General features: G+C 41.6%; 1 protein-coding gene across 7 annotated transcripts in view; it reads right to left on the reverse strand.

Annotated features, from left to right (window-relative positions):
- Window positions 1-14,161, reverse strand: part of NAA16 (N-alpha-acetyltransferase 16, NatA auxiliary subunit) — a 109,421-nt gene that overhangs the window by 38,301 nt on the left and 56,959 nt on the right. The window contains exon 10 of one of the 7 annotated variants that reach the window (XR_012159157.2): window positions 2,608-13,733. The exons of the other annotated variants lie outside the window; for them this stretch is intronic. The gene's annotated coding sequence lies outside the window, so the exon portion shown is untranslated. The remainder of the gene's footprint in view (window positions 1-2,607; window positions 13,734-14,161) is intronic. 7 annotated transcript variants of the gene reach the window in all.

Genomic DNA, 14,161 nt, shown 5'->3' on the forward strand with positions numbered 1-14,161 from the left:
ACACCTATGTCCTGCTTATTCTAACACACTGGGGATACCACTGGTACAGGTATACCAGCAAAACAGGTACATTTTCTATTGTACACAACGTCACTGAATATGTAGACAGTCTGAAACAAGTCTAAGAGGTGTGGATTTCCCACACTCATAATCCAACATAAGACATTTCATTACTATTGGCCTTAGCTGAAACATCCAGGTCATGTGCCTATCCAGCGTGATGCGCTTTTTATTCCTTTGATAGAAGAAGAAATAAAATTGCAAGCTTTAAGACCCTATCAACCCTACAATTTTTAGTGCTTGTAATCAGTTTGAGACACTGTTGTCTCCAAACATGGTTTGTGCCTACATACAGTACAATTAAGACGCGGTGCCTAACAAAGTTTGAATATTTCATACAGATTTTGCCAACAGGCAAGGTCTAGCACTAGTGTTGTGGTGTAAGTCAGTCCTAGCACACACATTTTGTGACGCAGACTGTACCATTAATTAGGTCTATGTAAGTGGGTTAGCCAGTCTGGCTTCTTCTCAGGTATCTGTGTGGGAAGACACCAACATGCTTTTCCCCACATGTCATAGGGGTTCACTCCTTGTGCCTGTATTTTAGGCAATATCCCTTACACAAAGCCATTTCTAAAAGACTTTACTGGCTACATAACTCGGAGGCATAAAGAAGGTTTAAGTTTCTCAGCACTTCCTATTACTGGACACTACAAGTTTTCTTACCATCAGGCAACACTCCACTGGTATTAGAATGGTTGGAAGTGATAGTGTGGACAGACAACAGTAATAAAATCACTCGTGCCTGGTTTACATCAGCAATTCCAGGAGTCATATTGTTATGATACTGTCCAGCAGAAGTCCCAGCGGACTCTGAAATGCGGGGCTCATTCAGATTCTGAACAGTATTTCTAGTGTCTTAAATTTCGTAAGACTGGACTTCCTCCTGGGTAGTGTCAATAAAATGGCAGTTCCTGTGGAGAGTCTCCAGCATCATTTAGTTATGAAAACACTGAAAAATGTGACTGGGGTTTCTAAATAGTTTTGAAAAATCATTTAATTTAGAATATTGTAACTAATCACTGGTACTTATGCTCAGGCCTGGTCTACACTTAAAATTTAGATTGACCTAGTTACATTGCTAGTTACATTGCTCAAGGGTGTGACAAAAATTCACATCCCTGAGCGCTGCAGTTAAGCTGAACACCCAGCAGAGTATGGTTAGGTAGAAAAAAATTTTTTTCTGTCAGCTCGGGGAAGACAGATTACCTATATCACTAGAAATATCCCTCCCATCAGTGTAGGAATCATCTACACTATAGCTCTACAGTGATACCTGTAGTGTAGACAGACTCTCTCACATAGTTACAGAGGCTAACTATTACTGATGCATCATACGTGAAGCAGAAACACCTATTCTAAGGCTGCCTAAAAATTCCCATTATAAAAAAAAACGGTTCAAATGTTTATAATTTTAGCAAACCTCAACTAATCAGGTTGGGATTTTCCATGTTTGGGGTTCAATTTATTTTTTGAAAACTCAACCACACACAGTGTAGCAATTTCCAAGAAGGTTACTGAAAAGTTTTGCATTGTAAAAAAAGTTCAGACTTAACAATCACCACCATCTCTTCCTTGTGCCATGATGCAGTAACTTGAAATTTTGCAGGGGGTAGGCCGGGGGTCAGACTGGTGCTTTTTACTGTATTACTGTCCCCATGAAAACCCTTCCAGATTTGGTCAAATTATAAACTGCGAGGGGGAAAAATCCCATTTGCATATGAGCTGTAGAACTTGTTAGAGGCTCTCTCCTTAAATTTCTCAATGTTCCAACTAAGATATGCACGCTCCCAGATACCACTGATTTTTTTTCTCCATTGTTCTAAAACGGCCATACAGAACTGGATGGAGACAGACAAGATCTTTCTCCTGATCTTCCTTTCTGAACACCCTTCCAACCTAGGGGAAGTGGCATTGCACTGAAAACTAGCAGACTAAGTTCAAATATTACCTCATCTATTGACTGGGGTTAATAATTCTATGTACTTTATAGCACTATTAATGAGCAAGCACTCTGTACATTAGAAGAAGGGGCAAATATTAGCTGATCATCAAATTCTGGTACTGCTTAATGCACAATTTCTTACTTTCCTATTTACGCTTTTTGGAATTCTCTCATTCTTATGAAGAATATAGTTCTAAAATCAAAGATTTTTACATTTTGCTATGTATGTTCAGTAATATTTGGATATGATTTATAAGCCCACCTACCACTGAGTTCCATCCTTAAACTTCTAACCCAGAGAACTTTCTAACCAAGGGAGTAAACAGTTCTCTAAAACTAACCTAACGAGATAGACATGAACAAAAAGGCGGCCGAGTCCCCTGGTTGCTAACCTTTTACTCTATCTTAAAATGTAGAGATAATCAGAATAGAATTAAAATGTCCTTCACTTCCTTATGTGATCTACCACTAATTCATGGAGGGCACCCAGCTACAAAACTTGGTCACAGCTTCCCTTTTGTGTCTATAGCTATCCAAATTAAGGACAGAAAGCCATCTTTCTTGTAAGAGGAAAAGAAAGGGCTTCAGGGGAGACAGCCTACCTTCCTGTGCAGAGAGTCTTATATCTTTTTTGAGACTTCTGAGGTTTCTTCCAGACAGACATTTTCTCTCATCCAGTATTTCCTCATAGAGCCTCCATGTTTTTAGTTACACAGAAATAGGACACATGCGCTTCAATGGAATCAACGCACCTGCAACACAATCGACGCAAACCTTGACTAATTGAAAGTCTTCACTCTTTGGATTTAATCTCACGGATATAGCGCACCACTGATTGGGGACCCAAAGAGGAGTTCTGAAAATTGGTCAGTCAAATTTAAAAACTTGCAATTTGTTTTAGTGTCTGATTTTGTTCTCTCTTTTGCTAGGGGATAGTGGGAACAGATGGGGATGTTAAAGAGTTTATTACAAATACATTTGTGGAGCAGCCCATGGAGTATGAAAATTCTTACATCTCAACGTGTCATTTCTAGTCAGTCATTTACATGCAGCAAAATCACACTGCTAAGAGCTACTCTTAAGGCTTAGGTTCATGTAGAAATGGTAACTTCATATAAAGGCCCCAAATTCCATGTTTAATATACTAGGATTACTAGGCAGAATTTTTTCGTCTTGGAGACATCAAGGAAAAAGTGCAGCTTCTTTTAGGTCATGCTTAGCGCTATATTTAGGCACTCAGATGCCATCAGGCCAAAGATTGTATAAATATGCCTAGATACATGTCTGCTACTATCATTAGTTTTGTGAAGGCAAGCCTGATACAATTTTAGTACCCTCCAAACACAATGCAGTTAGGCTTCTGAAGCTGCTGAGTTGCATCTACATTGCAGAGAAAAGTCTTGATAGTAAACTAATTGCCAAGACACCAACATTGCACTATTAATAAAACCTACAACAACTAAAAATCTTAATTGAAAAAATGACACGATAGCTGCATAATTACCCTAAAAAACCAGGAAGAAGCCATCAGCAAGTAAACAAGTCCCTCCAAACTTTCAGATATAATACTCAGTATCCACACACAATATATATTGTACAGACATTATCTTTCCCTGCAAGTGCCACCACCAAACTCATTTGTAGACACACGCATCTGTCATTACACATTTCAAGCACTTACTATTGTATAAGAATTTTTGAAGTATGTTCTTTAATTGGCAGTCTATGGATGCTCTATACAACAATGAAAACTTATTTTCATATAACGCTACTTGGAAGTAAAAATCCTATAACATCCTTATCTCTAAAGCCAAGTTTTGTTTAGACGAGAATTAAATTGCTAAAGGAAAGGGAAATCCTGTTAATAGGAAACAATTTCAGTGCTACAGGATGGAAAGACAGCCTTTTCATTCAATATTAAGTAAGTTAATATTGCTACTATATTCTAAACTGATACTAATACAAAAAACTTGTGTTTAGCTATCTTAGGAAAATAAACTTGCCTGTAATTCTTAATAATTCAGTAGTATAAAGATAAAAAGATCCAGATAAGTAGGGCAAGAATGCATTCTTAAATGAAACTGCCTCATCACCAGGGATAGCACACTTCTCTATTGCTGAGGCACAAATATCAGTATGTTTTTGGACCAAATTATTAATAGAATAGCAAAGAGAAATAAAATCCCACCTCCACAAGGGACTGGGGAAGATGGGGGAGGGAGGGATTACAGAAAGAGAACAGGAGTAAAATGAATCTTTAATTATTGCCTCCAGAAATATCAAAGAATATAAATGCAGGGCTGAAAGGGACCTGGACAGGTCATCAAGTCCAGCCCTCTGTGCTGAGGCAGGACCAAAAATGATAAAAAGTTTTAAAAACCTGACCTATGAGGAAAGGTTAAACTGGGTATGTTTACTTTTGAAAACTGAGTTGGGGACCTGATAAGTCTTCAAATATGTTAAGGGCTGCTATAAAATGAACTGAGATCAATATTTCTCCATATCCACTGAAAGTAGGACAAGAAGTAATGGGTTTAAACTGCAGCAAGGGAGATTTATATTAGATATTAAGAAACCCTGTCTAACTATGAGAGTAATTAATTACTGGAATAGGCTACCAAGGGAGGTTGTAGAAGCTCCATCATTGGAGGCTTTTAAAAACAGGTTGTTCAAATTCCTATCAGGAATTATCGAAGTTTACTTGGTCCTGCCTCAGCACAGAGGACTGGACGGGATGATCTGTTGAGGTCCCTTTCAGCCCTACATTCCAGAACACTGATGTGCATCCTTGATTCCCGTGGGGTCCACTTTCCTTGTGTCATGTGTTCTCCCATGTGCGCTCCCCTTCCACATGGGATGCATTGTGATGACTGTCCTGTCTGGGGAGGATGGGAGAAAGGACACAGACCTGTCATGGGTCTGTCCACCACTAGATGGACGAAAGTACCTCAGGGGGAGCTATCTGGCATGTCATGTAGGTGAGTAGACACTGTGGAGCCACATCTGGAGGCAGAGAAGGAGGTGGAGACAAGCGAAGGCGGTGACATACATGCACAATGCCATGCGGCCAAGGAGGAATAGGCAAGCCCTTTATTGAAAACGCTATTGGCCTACCATGAACCTCAGGAATTGTCTGTGGGCCAGATGGATGTCTATGTGAAAATAGGTATCCTGCATATCGAAGGCCACAAATCACATGCCATCTTTTAATGACAGGATGATAGCGGCTAAGATGATCACATGAAACTTGGGTGTGTGGATGAAGTGATTGAGATGGAGATCCAGGATTGGTCTTCACCCTGCCCTTCTTTTTGGGTATCAGGAGGTAGGTTGACTAGAACCCCTTGATAGAGCAGTTCATCTGCACTATCACCCTTCTTTGTAGTAAGGAGTCCACCCTCTACAGTGAGGATGCTGTTGTAAGTGTGGTCCCTGAGGAAGGATTGGGGAGGGGATTGTGAATGATGTGGTGAACTCTATTGTACAGCCATAGTGGATGACATTTCACACCAACTTGTCCGTTGTTATTGCACTCCAAGCTGGTACAAAGAATGCTAGATGACCCCTGAAGGGGGTGGTGTGGTTGAATGGCAGTAAACAAGGTGGAGGACAGTTCTCTAGTGTTCCTCAGAAGTATCTTTTCTGAGAGGGTTGCACTTGTGAAGAGGAAGGCTGTGAAGGTGGACCTAGGGGGTGAGATGGTTTGGTCTTTTGGCACTTGTGTGGTAGTTTTTACGACCTCTGGTGGAAAAACTGGTAAGTCCTGTACTATTGTTTTGTGGTGGTGGGCAGCAGAATTTACGCTTGGGCACAAAAGTGTACAGATACCCCGTGAGCAAAGTGTGGCTCTTGAATCCTTCAGGATGTGGAGGGAATCGTCCATTTTCTAATTAAAAAGGTAAAAGATTTGTGAACCAATGGACACTACTACTTTCAAATTCTCCAGCTCCGGATGCATGTTGCATGTAAACCCTCAGTGAAATATAATAGGAACCATCGCTCGAAGAAGAATTCGCCATCATCATGTCTGTTATGAGGGGTTTGACCAGGTGCTGGGTACTATGCTTAGCATGGAACCAACGGTAGCTCATGATGACCTGCGGACCCCAGAATCTAGCATGGGAATGGATGGGAGCCAGCAGCAGGCTCCAGATGAGACCAACAAAGTGACTCTGGCGATGAAACGAGTCCTGGAAGAGGGTTTGTCGCAGGAGCAGCTGCCGCACATCCTTAGACTGTACTCAGAGGAGCTTTTTGTTGAAAACCTCCCCTGGAGAAGCGACTCACCATGGAACCAGCAGCAGAAACTACACAGGCAGAAGTCTCCTCATAGCTAGGGAAGTTTCTGGCTTCATTTTTAAATTTATAGCTATGGAAAGGATTTTCATTTTATGAACCAAAGCAAAAATTAGTGCAAGCCCTGGGCAGCAGTGTATCTGCCAATGGCGGATTGCAGGCCAGCTCCTCAGTATCCCCCACCCCACCCCCCATAACCTGGAATTTAAAATGGATATCAGGAAGCACAAATGTGACAAGCCTCCAAAAGTCATGTTTTACTAGTAATGGGCAATTTTATTTTTGTGCTAGGACATGCTAGTTTGTTAAAAAGTGAGAACATTACGTTGCCCATCCTGCAATCACGCCGTATCAAGTCAATGAAGTAACAAGCCACCTGCAAATCCTGAACTGCAGAGGAGGATGGGGGGGGGGGGAAGACACAGGACGGGACTGAAATGCAGTCATTTCAGTTAAATGTAGTCCACGTGCTCCATGGGTGATGAAATCATGTGTCTGAAATAGGTCTGGAGGTCTGAATGCAGTCCAGAAATTTACTGAGGGGTAGGAGAGGGAAAGGGGATGCCAGTGGAGTTTGTGTGTTTGCAGGCAGTCAAAAAGGCTACATCGGAAGCCGTCATCGTCACATCTGTTTTATGAGGGCTTTGACCAGGTGCTGGGTACTGTGCTTAGCCTGGAACCAATGGTAGCACACCATAACCTGAAGACCCCAGAATACATGCAGATGCTAACACAGCATCCTATTGACTCCCTCATGAATTTTGACCCCATCCTGGGTGCTGATGGCTGCAAACTTTTTCAGTAGCAGGAACTCCAGATAGGTAGTCATGTTTCAGGGAAGGGCGCATTTTTCAGGGCACCTCAGTAGCTCATCAGCCCACTCCACTCACAGATGTGTGTTTCACGGTGGCATAAACAGTTGGCTTCCCCATAAGTAGCTTGGAATAAACCTCTGCATCTGGAACCACCAGAACTGTCGTGTCCTCCAAAATGTGGAATGCCTCAAATGACAGACAGCTTATGTAGATGGCAATTGAGGGGGGATTTGATAGCTGCTTTCAACTACCTGAGAGGTGGTTCCAAAGAGGATGGTTCTAGACTATCTCAGTGGTAGAAGAGGACAGGACAAGGAGTAATGGTCTCAAGTTGCAGTGGGGGAGGTTTAGGTTGGATACTAGGAAAAACTTTTTCACTAGGAGGGTGGTGAAACACTGGAATGTGTTGCCTAGGGAGATGGTAGAATTTCCTTCCTTAGAAGTTTTTAAGGTCAGGCTTGACAAAGCCCTGGCTGGGATGATTTAATTGGGGATTGGTCCTGCTTTGAGCAGGGGGTTGGACTAGATGACCTCCTGAGGTCCCTTCCAACCCGGATATTCTATGATTCTATGAACTGCCCTCCTCCACAGTCCAAACTGGTCTGCAATTCTTAGAAAAAAGTGGTTGTGATTTTTAACTATGCACCTCTTTTTAACCCAGCTGTGTCTAGGGAACTTCTGTAGTCTGAAGCATCCCTCTGACAATATACTGAAGTAGTTTTACAAAGTAACATATAAGGCCTTGAAATTCCAAAAGGAATTTTTGTGCTCATGTACTGACACACTTGAGACAACCTTCTGTTTCTTCCCCTCTTCCAGGACCATCAACCTCTGCAGATCATAGTATCCTTGACAACTTGCACAACTAGAGTAGAAGACTGGATCACCGTACCATCACGGACTGGTGCAAGAGGAATCATTTCTGTGATGAACTTACGGTTGACATTCTCAGCAGAGCCAACAAGCAGTCCAGTACCAAACAGAGAGGGACTTACAGCAAGCGGAAAGACAAGATGAAAGGCTCAGGTTGGTTTCACAGCTTGAAGACAGATTTCAGTAAGAGCTCAGATACTTGCCTCACAGTTCCTGGAAGAGGAACAGCAGTTAAGGGATGAAGATAGTTTTTTCTGTTGTGCGCTGAGAGGCTGCTTTTAATAATGGCTGCAAAACTGCAGACTGCTGCTGCACCAGCCCCATGGCCTGAGTCCTCCATGGAACAGATATCCCATGCAGTCTCTCATATGAGCTTCTCCCCAGTGGACACTCCACTGCCCCTCTGCCCCCGCACCCAGTGCGCAGCAAATGTGGAAGGAAAGGAGAATGGAGGGGCCAGGTTATATGCCACAGTAGCAGGATTCCATCTTGGAAATTGTTCCATTGTTCGCATTTTATTCATGTGCTTGGTTTATGTTTGGTGTGTTAATGTCAACCAGCCTGCCTGGAAATAATTTAATATTATACTTTTCTAATAAATGTTCAAACAAAAATATTTTATTAAGAAGTTTTGTTACAATCACTACATCACATCCTATATATATTTAAAAGAAACACATGGTAAATGACAACTTTTGAAGTTGTATGCTAACACTATTTCTCAATACAGATATCTAAGTCCACAGTTGTGCACCTCCATTCCATTTCATAAGTGGGAATAGGTCATTCATAAGTCCAATGCATGTCAGTCAAGCCCCAACCCTTACCCAGTGTACTGTAAGCATTGCACAAGCACATCATAAAGGTACTATCTTTACCACTGGCCCATGCAAGTCTATAAAGTGTGAGCACAGTTATCCCTAATTTCTGATGCCTGGGTGCATCCAGCTCCAGTAGCTGCACTCTCTGGTTGAGTTTACTGCTTCAGCAGACGATCACTGTCCATTCCATTTGGGGAAAAATGGCTCACCTTTGGTGTCACAAAGATTGTGAAGAGCACAGCAAGCCACAGTAATGCAAAGAGCACTGATTACAGTGGAATCCAAATAGGGTCTTCAGGCAGTGCCAGCAGGATTTCAATCTGCCAAACGCACATTCAACCACCATTTTACACCTATTGGGAGTGTAATTAAACCTTCTTTTGCCAGGGCCTCTGAGATCAGGATATGGTTTCATACACCAAGGCAATATGGGGCATGCAAAATCCCCAACAACAGTGGAAACACTAACTCCATTTATGACCATGTCATTTGGTAGGAACAGTGTCCCAGCAGGTTCTTGAACGTAGACTCTCGACTGGCAGAAAATCCTGGATCAAACTTTTCCAGTGCAGCCCATGTTAATGTAAATAAATTGGCTTCTGTGGTCTACACTGGCCTGGATAACAATGGAATAGTACGCTTTCTGGTTTATTTACTGGTGCTCCTTGAAGGCAAAACTATGGGTACGTGAGTTCCATCAATGGACCTGGTGCAGTTTAGAAACCCTATTCTCTCAAAGCCAGTAATTACTTCAGGAGTATCTTTTATGTCACTGCCTTTGAGTAAATCACATGCCTGATTGTCTAAGAAACCCCTGCCACCACTTGACCCACAATCGACTTCTCAACACGAAACTGGTTGGTAATGGACCTGTAGCAGTCTCGGATAGCCAGCTTCCACATGGTTATAGCAACCCACTTCTAGACTGGCACAGCCACCTTCATGTCTCAAAGCTGGATGGTCAAGGCAACATGCTCACAAAGCTCCAGAAATTTAGCTTTCTTCATGCAAAAGTTCTGGAGTCACTGCTGGTCATCCCAGGTCTGCAGGACGATGTGGTCCCACTACTCTGTGCTTTTGGCCCTTCTCCAGAAGTGCTACATTGTGGGTATAAATGGCCATACGTGTCATGAGCAGCAGCAGCCAGTCTGTTAGTTGCCTTTGGTGGGTCAGAAAAGGCCACCGGTATGTCCACCAGCATCTCACAGCAGCTCTGCCATCTCCTTAAAACAGGAGTGAAAGCGTGAGTTCTTCAAATCGTGACTCCTCCACATTGTTGGCTCTGGTTGCTGGAGCCGTATTGACCAAAAGGATGGCCCAAGCAAGATGGGTCAGCAGGCTGCTCAAACTTCCTGTGACCACAAAGAGCTAGAGCAGCCATATTTCAAGAAGGCACTAGGAAGTCTTGGATATCATTGGACGGACTCAGACCTGTGTACCACAGTTATGGATGCTGGAGCCCTGGTTCAAAAATTCGGTCTAGGTGTCAGCAACCACCATAGATGCTCAAGCCCTGGGTTCACAAAACCACAGTTCACTGACTTTAGGTCTGCTAACCCTGGACTTACGTTGCAGTGTAGAAACACCACTAATAAGACAGTAAAAGTACTGTTTTAATTAATCAATCCCTTGAAAGTGTTTCTGACATAGGAAGAAATAGCAAAAACTACTAAAGTATGGAACTGCAGAGTACCAACATCATCTGAGGTTAGAGAGAAGTTTAAAATTCCAAGAAAAGGAAAAACAACACTAATGTTTAAGTAACAAAAAAGGACTACTGTCTTTAGCTACCTTGCATAAAGAATCCTGTAGTTAATTAACCCTCAGTGAGGGACCAAATGGTAGGTATTCAAACCAACAGAACAAGAAAATCTGTAACAGGGACAAAACTATGTTCCCAAGAGCAGGATAATGGAATCCACTTAAGTACTGTATTCTTCCTCTCAGCCTTCTTGAGAACATGAAGTGCATCTTGATAACAATACTGTAATTAAAAACAGACTATGTATGGCTTCTCTGTTGCAACTCTTCAACTTATGTAAACACTTATGAATAGAAGGTTCAGTTACTGAATTACCTGGGGATTAACCTTTATAAATCTCTTTTGGTTCGCTGTGGTACTGCAGACTGAATTAAAATGTTTAGTCTTGCAGTAAAGTTGAGGAGGAATTTTGACTCTGTCCAGCTCCAGGTTTAGTGAAGCCTAAACAAAGAGCACTGATGGACATATAATGACAAGACTAAAAGGAGAGGTTTTATAACATCAAAAGTTGCATTTACTGACTATCCAGAAATAAGATCTACAACACAATGTATTAACTGAATGGATTAGTTATTAACAGCATGTTATGTTCAGTATGATTAAAAAGGAAAATAAGTAATCTCGGTATTAATTATAAGAAATAATTGCTTCGAGATTGTTGAGAAATGGAAGTGGTCTAAATCCCTTAACTGGCTTTGATAATTTTAATAAACTGAATGTGACTACATATTAAACAAGAGGTACTATTTGCTTCATTGAATTAATCACCTATAAGCTACTAATTAACAGCACCTAAGACTCAGGGAAGACTTACAGAAAAGGATTTTATTTAAGACATTGGTCTTCCTTCTTCCATTAAGTTGGAAATTAAGCAAATCTTGGATACATGAAGATAAATGGTTTAAAATTTCAGTATGGAAGTCAAAGTTTTTCATTTGGATGGCTGAGGCAGGATCTTCAGTTACATAGTAGTTTACACCTACCTCCCAGTGAAGCTTTTTTTAGTATTAATTTATATTGCCAAACAGTCCATTCTCATCAAGTAGTAGATTTGAAAGTCCCTATCAGTTGGAAGGGAAATCAAAGACAGCAACTTATTACACCTTGTAATAAGAGACTCAGCATAACTTTTCCACACGGCCTCATGCTTTTATTTTATACTGAAATCTAGAAACAGACCCCCCTCCACTTAAATGATTAAGGCTTGGAACAATTTAAAACTAGAAAACAAGAAGTTAGGCAATGCACCTTAGAAGGTAGTGTTTAAACTACACATCCATTGAAGAGTTCTGAATTGGTTATATCCTTTCAGGAAAGATCTACATTATACTTATACATGACTGGTTTAGGCAATGCCATACAATATATGCAATGTGCCAAACTAGCAGCCAGTGCTCGTCCCCTTCCCCCACACGCACACACAACACTCAAGTGTCCTTCCCTTCTAAAACTTATCTCCCATATCACTTCCACAAAGAAGAAACCTAGAAAGTAGTAATACCAAGACATCTGGGGAAATGCCAATAGCACATAAAATAGGTGCTCAATGTGATATGGTGGTCAAAAATGAGTTAATACAATTTTGGGCTGCTTATATAGAAGAACCGGATCAATGAGCACAAGAGATTGTGACTTTAGTAAATTCTGGTGAAGCAGCACCTGAAATACTATGTCCATTTCTGGGCATCTCAGTACTAGACTGTGTTCTTTGAACTTATTTATTAGGGAACTGGAGGGACTGCTTCATAAGGGGAGCAGTGTCTAATGGAGGAGGGGCTGCACAGAGAAGACACATTTAAAGGATACTGTGATAAGCAGCTATGCCTGGACATATACAGAGAGATCAGTTTTTATATATTCTTATTCACTAGAAATTTGCAGTAAAGCTACTTTAGGGAGAAACTGTAGGTTTCTGTTCAGACAAATGCCTGGAAGAGGAAAAGAAATGCTCTCACATGCCCAGACTAGTACCATCAGGTGTGCATTGAAGTAATATCATGAGCTAATTGGAGACCAGAGGGTCTTTTGGAAAGAAAAAAGACCAGACCACCATTAAATAAGGAAAGTCCCCCTCCTAAAATGGCATATTGACTGAAAAAAGTCTCTGCTCTTGCCTTCTTCATAGTGTAAACTTGGGGGCGGGAAACAGTAAAGTAGTAGATATGGGCTATGTCTACACTACAGAGCCTGTTGGCATAGCTTCCTAGTGTAAACGGAGCCTACATTGACAAGAATTCTTCTCTTGATGTGGGAACACCACTTCTCCCAACAACGCTAGCTGAGCTGACAAAGCTGTGTCTACACTGAGGTTTTGTTGGCATAGCTAAGTCACTCGGGTATGGTTTTTTCCACATCCTGGACTGATGCAGCTACACCGATATATAGCGTAAGTGTAGACCACGCCATGGACTAACCAGTAAAATAACTACATCAGTTTCTGATTTTGACCTAAACCATCTAACCTTGCTAGGAAAGGCTTGACACAGTACATTTTTTATTTCACCATGCTAAGAGACTATGCTCCTTTCTTTTGGCAGAAGATCAGACCAGACTGACCCTCGCATGTGTCATTTCCACATTTTTAAATTAATTTAATCCGTGTGTGATAAATAAGGGGGGATAGCTCCCTTTGATAGACACCCAGCCAGCCAGCTAGCTGTAAAATCCCTCTTGGTCTGTTCTCTACTTGCTTTACCTGTAGGGGTACCTGTCCAAAAGAGCCAATGGGAAGATAGAACTTTTTAAAATTGGGAAAGAAACTTTGTCTGTTGTTCTCTGGGCTGAAAGAACATGGAGCAGCAATGCTATAAGCAGAAATGCAGTGTAAGGTTTGAACCAGGTATGAAAAAAAGTGTTTTCCATACCTAGAAGGAATCACTTGGATAGGGAATGTTTAGACAGACGCTATCAAGTTTATTTCTTATTTTGGCTTGTGGATCTCCTCTGTGCTAACCCGATGCTTTTGTTTGCTTGTAACCTTTAAGCTGAACCCCCAAGAAAGCTAGTTTGGGTGCTTAATTTTTGGAATTGCTCTTTTAAAATCTAGCAAAAGCTTAAGTTCAAAATATATATATACTTTTTTTGTTAATAAAATTTACCTTTTTTAAGAACAGGATTGGATATTTGGTGTCCCACGACGTTTGTGCATGTTGTTTGATTAGCTGATAGAAAACAAAGGGGATTAGCTGTGGCTTTCTCAGATAGCTCAGTGGTTTGAGCATTGGTCTGCTAAACTCAGGGTTGGCAGTTCAATCCTTGAGGGGGCCATTTAGGGATCTGGGGCAAAAATTGGGGATTGGTCCTGCTTTGAGCAGGGGTTTGGACTAGATGACCTCCTGAGGTCCCTTCCAACTCTGATATTCTATGATTCTTCCCGGGGGGGGAGGGCTTGAGGGTACCCCACAGGGAGGAATTCCCAAGTGCTCCTTCCTGGATTCAGAGGGGTTTTTTTTTTGCATTTGGGTGGTGGCAGTGTTTACCAAGCCAAGGTCAGAGAGAAGCTGTAACCTTGGGAGTTTAATACAAGCCTGGAGTGGCAAGTATTAATTTTTAAAATCCTTGCGGGTCCCCACTTCCTGCACTTGGGGTG

The sequence above is a fragment of the Lepidochelys kempii genome, chromosome 1 (assembly GCF_965140285.1).
Source record: "Lepidochelys kempii isolate rLepKem1 chromosome 1, rLepKem1.hap1, whole genome shotgun sequence".
In the NCBI taxonomy this organism is placed as follows: Eukaryota; Metazoa; Chordata; order Testudines; family Cheloniidae; genus Lepidochelys; species Lepidochelys kempii.